At 41.7% G+C, this 7,563-nt stretch overlaps 1 long non-coding RNA gene across 1 annotated transcript in view; it reads right to left on the bottom strand.

Annotated features, from left to right (window-relative positions):
* Positions 1-976: 976 nt before the first annotated feature.
* LOC308630327 overlaps positions 977-7,563 on the bottom strand; it is a 60,722-nt gene continuing 54,135 nt past the window's right edge. Inside the window, exons 2-3 of the long non-coding RNA XR_014017822.1 lie at positions 3,460-3,504; positions 977-1,021 (exon numbers count right to left, since the gene is read on the bottom strand). This is a non-coding gene — a long non-coding RNA (uncharacterized lncRNA). The remainder of the gene's footprint in view (positions 1,022-3,459; positions 3,505-7,563) is intronic.

Here is a 7,563-nt window from a genome sequence, read left to right as displayed (position 1 = left end):
AATGATAAAAGGGGCTATAGGCAGAAACCAAGGGGTGAGCACAGTTGAAATCAAGATGGCTAGGGACTTCCCTGGTGGCGCAGTGGGTAAGACTCCACGCTCCCAGTGCAGGGGGCCCGGGTTCGATCCCTGGTCAGGGAACTAGATCCCACAGGCATGCCGCAACTAAGAGTTCGCATGCCACAACTAAGGAGGCTGCCGGCCGCAACTAAGGAGCCCACACGCTGCAACTAAGGAGCTGGTGCAACCAAATAAATAATAAAATAAATAAAATTTAAAAAAAAAAAAAAAACAAGAAAGCCCGGCTGAGCTGTTGTGGAGGTGTTGAGGTCCCGGGCTGAGCTCCCGAGCAGGTGGGAGCAGGTCGGCCTGGCAACTTTGGAAGTGAGCCCAAAGGGGCTGCAGCCTTGGTGAGAGGTGGGCCAGCAAATAACTGTCAGCAAAGGGGGTTTAGCAGAAACACAATTTGTCTCCACAAAGGTTCTAGGTGGAAAAGAGATTAATAAGGGTAACAACAGTAACGATAATAATCTCCCTTGACAGTTAAAAACATCCTTTCACTTGGGCTGGAATGATGTTGAAAGCTAAAGATCCAAAAATATGGCCTCATAAGTTAGAAAAATAACACAACAAAGTAAATCCAAAGATATAGATGATATATACACACACATAAACACACACATTCTTAATGTCTGTGGGAAGTTAGAAGGCGCTCCTTTAAAGCAAGAACAGTACAGGCTATGGAGTCAAACCATCTGGATTCAGATTCTAAATCTGCTATTTCCCACCTGTGTGACTTCAGGCAAGCTAAAAAAATCAAACAAACAAAAAGCTTCCTGTCCTTTAGTTTCATCACCTGTAAAATGGAGCAGTGATACTATCTACTTCATGGGTTATTGTGATGATTACATAAATGAATATATCTGAAACACTCAGCACTGACAGAGCAAATCCTATATGTGTTCACTACTAATGTTGCCATTACTGCTTCTCCACATTGTACCAGGGACCTAGATAGCATCTTAGGACAAGAAAAGGTGCATGATTATTCACACGTGATATGGCTGTTTTTCCAGATCATTCAAAAGTATCTTGTGAAAATTTATTAGAATTAGAATTAATTTAAATGTACTTATTATTATAGGATTAATATAAACTTATTGGCATTAATAAGAGGGTTTAGTATAGTGGCTAGCTATAACAGCGTTACACAGAAGGCACTGACGAGTTAGAAAATTCAATCCAGCAATATACATTAAAAATATTATCTCATGACCAAGTCCAGTCTAACTCAGAAATGCAGTTTTACTAGGGCAATGATTTTACCTATAGAATTATATTTATGTTTATAAGGTGTCAAGCTTTGGAAAATATGTCTTAGATAACTGTGGTAGTTCATTAAACATGGCACAGAGTTAGTGGTGGTACCTAATTGTACTTATTATTAATCACCCCAAAATGAAATTAGCTCAGCTGATGCCTTCTTTTTCCTTTCCTTCTACCATTACACTGAAATAGCATATTTTATGCAGCAACATAAAAAGGGATGAATTATGTAAATGTGCTTCATATACTTTCAAAATCTAAGGCTCATGGTTGCTCCTCAGCACTTAACCACAAGGGAACCCTGCCTCATCAGGTTAGACTTCCTAACTTCTCAAGGTTCTTGCCACACCATAAATTAGCTTATTCACCTAACTATAAGACTATCAATGTATTTCTAGAATCATATTGAAATGGAGCACGGACCCCACTTTTGGTAACAATATCCCAAGACATATTAAAGATCATATTTTTCAGAATTTAAAAATGAAATAAAATAAAAGAGGATCATTCACAGACAAATGATAGTGTCTTACAAACTAAGGTCTGTGATTAATCCACATTAGTACTGTAAAAAACAAAGACAGACCTAGAGTCTGTCATACAGAGTGAAGTAAGTCAGAAAGAGAAAAACAAATACCGTATGCTAATACATATATAGGGAATCTTAAAAAAATAAAAGGTTCTGAAGAAACTAGGGGCAGGACAGGAATAAAGACGTAGACGTATAGAGTGGACTTGAGGACACGGGGAGGGGGAGGGGTAAGCTGGGACAAAGTGAGAGAGTGGCATGGACATAGATACACTACCAAATGTAAAATAGATAGCTAGTGGGAAGCAGCCGCATAGCACAGGGAGATCAGCTCGGTGCTTTGTGACCACCTAGAGGGGTGGGAAGAAGAGTCAAGAGGGAGGAGATATGGGGACATATGTATACGTATAGCTGATTCACTTTGTTATACAGCAGAAACTAACACACCATTGTAAAGCAATTATACTCCTATAAAGATGTTAAAAAAAAGAAGACATTTTAGTGAGGCCATAAGAAAAAACTAAAACCACAGAAATAATAACCAGAAAAATCACCTTATAATAGTTTATTTTAACGAAAATAACACTGATAAACTATATCTACCAAACTCCTAGGTAAACACCTCTGCTGTATAATGTAACTTCACTATATTCGGTAACACTTATATTGATTACATGGCTAATATTATTAACAAAGGAATTTCAACATTTCCATCCTTAATTAGAATCTTCAGTTTAAAACTATTAGCCTCTATTATTCATATGTGCCCTGCCAAGTTCTGGAATTAATGGATAATTTTCTACTTAGAATGTCATTTCAAGCTTTATTACTTAAGGGCTTATTGTAAGACAGAGACCTTTTGAGACCCCTTAAAATTACTAAGTGATTCCAGAACATTAATAAAATTCTGTCCATATTAATACATGCACAGGCTTTTCTCTATAAATAACTAAAAAACATAAAGTAAAATATAAGAATTTCTAATATCAATAAATGCAACTGCTAATTATCAGCTTGGACATGATGCTTGCATCCCAGCAACCATCCTAGTCGGTACAGGACTTTATGCGTGTAATAATGCTAGCATTAAACCTTGCCTGGCTTCAAATTACCACACACAGTACAAACATGTTTGAAAACATAGAGGTTTGTTGACTTGACATGCATATTAGGAATCCATATTTACCTCATTCAGATCAGCTTTAAAGTGTAAACATAATAACACAGTTGCACGTTGATTTTAAGGGGATCTAAGAGCAAAAGCTAATCTCAAAGGACTTAAAAACAAAACTGAGAAACCAATATGCAAAGTTAGTGGTTAAAAAATGTATATTAATAGAAATTAATTCTTTGAAAAATAATTATTTCCCCATACATTTAAATTATTGAAGGGAAAAAGCTTTTGTGGCTAAAGTTGCTTGCGCTCGTTTCTTTATAAATCAAGCTATAATTTAATACCTGTTTCTAGATTCATTTTAAGTATTTTTAATCAATAGTTTAAACTCAATAAGAATATATTAAAAATTGTACAAGGCAGGTAATCTTAAAAGAGAAATAAATTATTTCAGATAATTAAAAAGACAAAGGGTGGCAATAACACTTACCATTTGCTTCCTCTTGTATTTTAGCTTGATGATTTATCTGCATTTCTGAAAAAATAAAAGCGAAGTGCAGTTAATGATAGATCTGTCTGATGACATTATAAGTGGGAGAAAAAATAAGTGTGACTTTAGCAGGCAGGTTCTTAACCACTGTGCCACCAGGGAAACCCTGAGCTTTATTTCTTAAAGCTGTATTCCATGTCAGTCACGTTCAAAATTGCCATTTCTAAAATTAGCTTTAATGAATTTCTCATCCTTGCAACCAAACCAGGATTTATTGACTGACCAATTAACATTTAAAAAATCATACTCTAGTCTTGTCTTTTGTTCAGTCTACCTATGGAATGTCTCTTCTATGATTTCTCTTCTTTCAGAAACTACTGGACTAAAGCAATGCTCTGGCCCTGAAAGCCACAGAGACCTCTGAGCACTAGATATCTACTAAAAATAACTCCCTCTAGATGGCTCCAGGTTTAGATTCTTATACACTTGAAATCATCAAAACTGTTAACTCTTAATTCCCTTCAGTGGCCATCATTTCTACGGGACTTTTTAAAACTTAGTTTTACATTGCCATCAGATCTTTCCTCATGGACCATTTCTAATGAATAGAACAGGATAGATTTTAGCTACTTTAGATGAGAGTCATTTGTAGGGCACACGTAGCTTCTTCTGCACGTGCCTCGATCTACCTGCCTACGCACGTGTCTGCGCCGATCCTTCAATTTCTACCCCATCATGTGCTTCAAAAGAAGCTGAGTGAACTAGCCAAGGCCAGTGGTTGAGGACTGTGAACCACGTTTTACATCAGGATGTGAACATCCCCCCAAAGCCAGTGAACAGGTGGGAGTATTAGAGCAGCGAGCCTGGAGGGAGGCATGGTGATATTAAAGGAATGGAATCAAAAAGCCAACAGCAGGAGCTTGCTTGCCCAAGAACACCATACACATTATGCAGCCACAGCAAAAGCTCACTTCAATACCCCCAGGTCACCAGGGAGTTCCCTTTCACTGGGACAGCTAGGAAACACAAATGCAGAAACAAACAAAAGTTCTCTAGTCTTTCATGATTAAAGTAGACAGCCATGGAATGTGTTTGTGTGATGTGGCCCTAAGACACGTGGGTTGTTTTTGGTGGAGAGGGGGTATAAGAGGGTGGTAGAGATTAGATTTTTTCTGAGATACATTTCAGATATGGCAACCACTCACTCATGCTGCAAACAGCAGAAGAAGCCTAAATGCGTGTAAGAAGGCTCTGTGTCTCCACCCCCACCCAAAAAATGAGCAAGACGCATCCCTGCACCTCATTCTGTCAGCTTCCACCACCACCACTTGTCACTTTCATACCAGGGAATGGCTCAAACTGACAAAGAAGAGCACAGAAACCTGCAGCAGCACAAATACCATGCTCAGAATAGCAAGAAATGATTATAGTGGCCTCTTTCAGGAGAAAAAAATCAGTGAAGTTAAATGATTGCTCACTGTCTCATGATAATTTTTATTATTCTCTCTTCCCTATAAAAATAGTATTTTATATTTCTGTACTTTATCAAAATTTCAACATCCTTTCTTATCTATGTAATATCCTTTCTTATCTATGTAATTTATCATTTCCCCCTCTTTCCCAGAAAGGGAAAATAAAACCACTTGTACATGGGCTGAACTATTTTGAAAGTAAACAAATATATAAACAATTTTTGATTGACACATCTGAGGACTGTTACAGAGGGAACTGAGATTAGGTGATCACTAAGGTTTTCTCCAGCTTGGGATTCCACTGTGTTTTTCATTATTCCTCTATTCCTGACACTCCTTCCTTTCTTCCTTCTTTCTTTAACTACTAGCCAAGTCCCTACTTGGTGTAAGAAACCATGCTGAACAATGAAAACAAATGTCCATGAGCCTACCCTTAGGAAGCTTATCATCTAGTACATGAGACGAACACGTTGACAACAACAGTGGCCGCCATCCTGTGTCACTACTGCGCAGAGGTCTAAGTAAAGGCTGGAGAACTTTCAAGAGAACAAAGACGAGTTCCCTTCTGGTTGGATAAGAGGAGAAAGCTTCACGACATGGACAGCACTTTACCTTGGGCCTCGAAGGATAAAGATGTCCTCAGCAAGCAGGGGAGAGAATAACCCAAGCCGAGACACGCAAGGTAAGAGAGTAATAACGCCCCAGGAGGATGCCTAGGGCGGGAGCAGAACATACTCTACTGGGGAGAATTGGGAGGGGAGCCCAGAGTGGTTGATGGAGAGGCAGGAGGGATGCACTCATCTTAAGCCTGGCGCCAAGCTTCACACATGGCTGGCCTATGCGTGCAAGCTCCCTTGTCAGTGCAGGTGTGCCATAGAGGGGCGCTGCTTACGTGCGGTCCCCCTGGTCTTCTCCTGACCCTCTCCACAAAGACGCATTCAGACCTGAGCTGTGTATGACAGTTTATGCTTTACACATTCGTCAATTTAGCACATATTTCCTGAGCATCTACTATGTTCTGCTGTAGGTTTGTCCCATGGACACTGAAGGTCTTTGACTACAACCTGCCAAGGCCATGGACCTCCCTGTGTGATTTTCTTGGAGTAACTGCGAGAGCTGGCATGAAGTAGTCAAGCAAGGAAAATGCTTTGTGAATAATAATGGTAGGATGGGAGGAGGTGACTAACAGTCTTGCTTCTGTTCAAGAATCTGTTGCATCAGGATGCAGCCCTGCTAGTGCTTGAGGCTGCAGAGATGGAGCCATAGAAGACACACCTCCCCTGCAAGACAGTGAAGGCAGAGAGGTCCCCGTGGCAGTTGACCAACCAGTAACTTCAGTTTTTCCAGACTGAGATATCTTGGAGTAGCTCTAACAAAGTGTGTTTTGCCTAAATATCTATACCAGTGGCACAGTAGACTTCTTTTCTTAACTCCTGTGCTAATTCCAAGAGTCACTCTTTGGTACTGTATTAATACTTACAAATGAATATTCGGTGATAATTTTGTTTACACCTCTTAGTGAGATTAAGACGTATTTAAACCTTTTAGATTCCAGGTTCTAATTTCCAATCCCCTCTTTCATGTGATTTCCCTTAGGGTTTAAGGTGTCTTCACGAACACACGCCCTTCCGTTCCATTGAACATGCAATTGTAACCTGTTCTATTCCAGGGAACGTGGTGGGGCTGTAAGTAAAAACGGAGACCAACTGACCTGACCTTGAGGAAAGCCTTCCGTGAGTTGGAAGAGGAAGGCTAGACAGAAGCACAGAAATAGGAGTAGGAAGCACCGGGTTAGGGTTATGTGCTTTGGGAAAAGCTTACGGGGAAGCGGCACTTGGCCCAACCCGAGGCCGCAGGGAAGGCTCCAGGCAGAAGGGACACCCTTTTGGGAACTCACAGTAAAGACACCGTGAGGGCCCGCTAGGCTCCAGGCACCGGGGAGGAGCAGCAGCGGGGCGAGCTCAGGTGCAGCAGCACCAACGGAGAAGGGCACTGGAACCGCCCAGGAGCACAGGGAAACCGAGTCTGCGGCCTCTTGGCCTGGCAGCAGCCCCAGGGTGTGGCCGAGGCCGCCTCCAGGACAGAGCCATCCCGAGGAGGGCCGGGGGGAGGCCGTCCTACCCGCCTCTGCTCGAACGCTTGCCTCGCCGGCCTGCAGGGAGGTGAGTCCTCTTAACGGCGCAACAGACCCTCTTTCCAACATTAGCAAGAAGGCACTGAGGATTATGTAATGGGGGCGTAGCCTGGAGCGGGGAGTGGCGGGGGGGCATTCACCTTCGGAAAGTATCCAGGACTTGCTGGGGGTCTACGTCCGTAGAGGGCACCTTCTCAAGTCCTCTTTCCTTCCATTTTCACACAAAGGAAATGATCTCAACCTTTCTCAAAAAATAAAAAAAAAAGCCTCCTGACCAGCAGCGAGGCTAGAACATTTTACAAGTGTCGGCTGCGACCTCAGCCCTGGGGACACTGTGCAGCTGCCTGTCCTCCCTCCTTAGGGCAAAACGCCTTGGGGTCACCCCACGTATCTGACCATGAATCTGACCATGATTTGGTTTTGTGAAGACAAAGCAGGTCATTCTGCTGTGCCCTGACAAGTCCAGCCAGGCAGCTGTTTTAGGTATCATTTATCTGT

This window comes from Mesoplodon bidens, assembly GCF_964165515.1.
Source record: "Mesoplodon bidens genome assembly, chromosome: 16".
NCBI lineage: Eukaryota > Metazoa > Chordata > Mammalia > Artiodactyla > Ziphiidae > Mesoplodon > Mesoplodon bidens.
Note: the sequence above shows the minus strand (reverse complement) of the source record. Positions and strands in the feature narration are given on the sequence as shown.